Below are 3,013 nucleotides of genomic sequence, written 5' to 3' on the forward strand. Positions count from 1 at the left end.
TAATCATACCGCACCATGACCCTTTCTCTTGTTTTTTATTTATTATTATTTTTATTTTTTATTTTTATATACAATGCTTTTGGTGCCACGTACATATATATAATACATACCCACCATATACACACACCCACCTTTTTCTTTTGCTTTTCGGTGGTGTTCACATCCACCATCATGACCTAAATGATGGCCACCATATATGCTGTTTGCAATGTTTGACTATGTGAGTTTTATACTCCACAAAACCACAATTTGTATATAACAATTATATGCACACATGGCACCACACCCTCTTTGCCGTCCACTATCCCCAAATTTTTTTTTATATTATTATATATATATATATTTTTTTTTTCTTTTTTAGAATGGTGCCTGATGCACCTCCAGAAACTTTTGTAACTTTTTTTTTTTTTTTTTTTTTAGTGCGAATGCAATAAGTTCCACCATTCTTTTTTTCTTTTATATATGGTGCTTTGCAGGGATGGAACTCGACGGAAAACATGGAGTTGAGGAGGCCAGGCGCGGAGATGAGGAACATGGTGAGAAACGTGACGAGCTCAAGGGAGGCCAGGTGTATGCAAGAAGTCTTGGACTTGAAGTAGACGAGGGCACGAGAGCAGATCCACCATTTTTTTTTTTTTTGAAGGCTTTGTGGAGCTCAGTTCTGCGGGTGAATACGGGTGGACTGCCAACCATAGTGACACCAATTGGCCACGGGGCGTTCCCAATAGCCAGCTTGATGTACTGGTCCATTGCAGCTAGGTAGTCTCGCTTCATGCAGCACTGAACCACCACCATCAACGCTATGCGGATATCATTTTGAAGGATCTTCTTCCTGCACGCCTGGCCATCCTCTTCGTCGCTGATGCCACGAAAGCCATTTCTCTTGCTCTGCTTGCTGCTCTACGGTGTTGTTGGGGAGAATGTACCAGATGATGCATTGTAGCACCACCACCTGCACCATGACGCTGCCGTTGCAGGTGAAGTTGGTCGATAGGCCAAGAGCAGGTTTTTTTTTTGAAAACAATGCAGGATTCAGAACTCCTGAGGGAGAGGAGGCCCAGGTTTGGTTGGAGCGGCTTTGGGCGCAGAACGCCGTCGTTTTTGGGCGCGGAGGCTTGAGTTATGGAGATAAACCAGACCTTCTGGCAGACCCGTAAGCTTGTTGCGGATAACCTTTGCGTTCATGGCTCGAAGACGATTCAGGCATGCAATATTCCGAAGCGTAGCCGTCGGTAGCAGCATGGTCGTTGGTGGCATCGTGTATTGATGATGATGATGATAAGTGTGATGATCATGAGGGTAGTAATTGTGGATGTTGTTTGGGAAATTATAGGAGTCACTGCTGTCCACAGGCTGAGGGACTTCGGCCTCGTCCACCACTGCACTTCCTCCGCTCCCTGAGCTCAGGCGGTCCTCCACCTTGACGCTGCAGCTATACTTGAGACTAGTTATCGGAACAACCTCCGTCATCTGATCACCGGCTGGAAGAAGAGGGCCACGCTTCTCGTCATCATGATCATCCGCTGCAAATGCTGCTGCTTTTGTGCTACTAGCCTACTTTTTACCTCCAAGCTTCTTGTTTATGGAAACCACCTGGGATTTGAGCTTCTGATTCTCCTTGAGGATGGAGTCGTAATCAGACAAAAGGGTGTCATAGGAAGACTTGAGAAGGTCGTAATCCCGCTCGAGCTGCTTGGTCTTCCACCGAGCGCGGCGGTTCTGGAACCACACGGCCACCTGTCTTGGCTGTAGTCCTAGCTTCTTGGCCAGCTGCGTCTTTCGCTCCAGCTCCAACTTGTTCTCTGTCTCAAAGCTCTTCTCCAGCATATGCACCTGGTCAGGAGTGAGGCGGCGCTTCTTCTCCGGCAGCTGCTCGTCGTAGTATTCCTCGTCGAACAGTTCGTCCTGCGACGAGGAGGAGCTGAAAAAAGGTCGCCTTCGTGAGCTCTCCTGATCCATCAATCCCATCATCGATCTTGGCCCTCGAAAAACGTGATCAGGATTCCCGAGGAACAACATGTTGCCACCACCACCTGGCTGGCAAACCGCCGACGACGGCGAAGGTTCAAAGAAAAAAAACGGCCCGGCTCCATCATCTTTTCCAGCTAAACAACTGATCTCTTGATCTTCCTTTGGTGAACTCCGAGCGCTGGCAGGAACTGGTGGCGCGTGAATTATCCGCCGTTGATTCTTTCTTAAAGACTGAATATTATTATGTACTTTGTTTTAAGGGGTCTGGATTTAATTAGAAAATCATAATCTTGTGGCGGAAAAAACTGGTGCTCCAAAGCAACCTCGCCGGAGTCTCCAAAGGACATATACAAAATCCCATCATACCACCACCGATCTTTTCCAGCACTGCCGCCCGAACTACGGTTATGGCGAAGAGATATAGTAATATTGAAGCTTTATGTAAGACGGGTTCAATAGTAGAGAGTACTATCAAACAAGAAGTTGGAGTTTAACGCTCCAAAACCTCCATGGAAATTAAGATGGTAAGGCCGCCGGAGAAGGAGGATAGGATTTTTGCAAGGTGGAGAGTCGAGAAGCATGCGCATAGCATGGGGTGGGCCTGGAATTTGGGCTGTGTGCCTCAGCTACTAAGACCTGTGCGTGGAAGAAGACACGGATTTGGGCTTTGAGAGCCGGGCCTGGACGTTGGACTTGACGCAGGCTTGGGTCTGGTGTTGCTTTTGAGTCCATGGCGCTTTCTGCCTTCTTTTGTTGCTGTTCGACCTAGACACACATTCCTTTTTTTCTTTTTTTTTCTTCTTTTCTTTTTGAAGAAATTGTATTATTATTTTTTTTTTTGTAAATACATAATAACATGTGTATTCATTTTTTTTAACAAAATAAATTTATAATAAAATTGACCTTCATCAATGAAATTTAATCAAACCTTTTTTTTTTCTTTTTTTTTTTGATGTGACTGAACTCGAAATTGAATGCTTGAGCTGCCTACGTACCCTTCCAAAGAAAGAGATCAAGTCAAAACGTAGTTCAAATGAGCGAT

At 45.4% G+C, this 3,013-nt stretch overlaps 1 pseudogene; it reads right to left on the minus strand.

Annotated features, from left to right (window-relative positions):
• Nucleotides 1-496: 496 nt before the first annotated feature.
• Nucleotides 497-2,741, minus strand: LOC103453210 (homeobox-leucine zipper protein HAT5-like; annotated as a pseudogene).
• Nucleotides 2,742-3,013: the final 272 nt, after the last annotated feature.

Source organism: Malus domestica, chromosome 13 (assembly GCF_042453785.1).
Source record: "Malus domestica chromosome 13, GDT2T_hap1".
NCBI classification, from domain to species: Eukaryota; Viridiplantae; Streptophyta; class Magnoliopsida; order Rosales; family Rosaceae; genus Malus; species Malus domestica.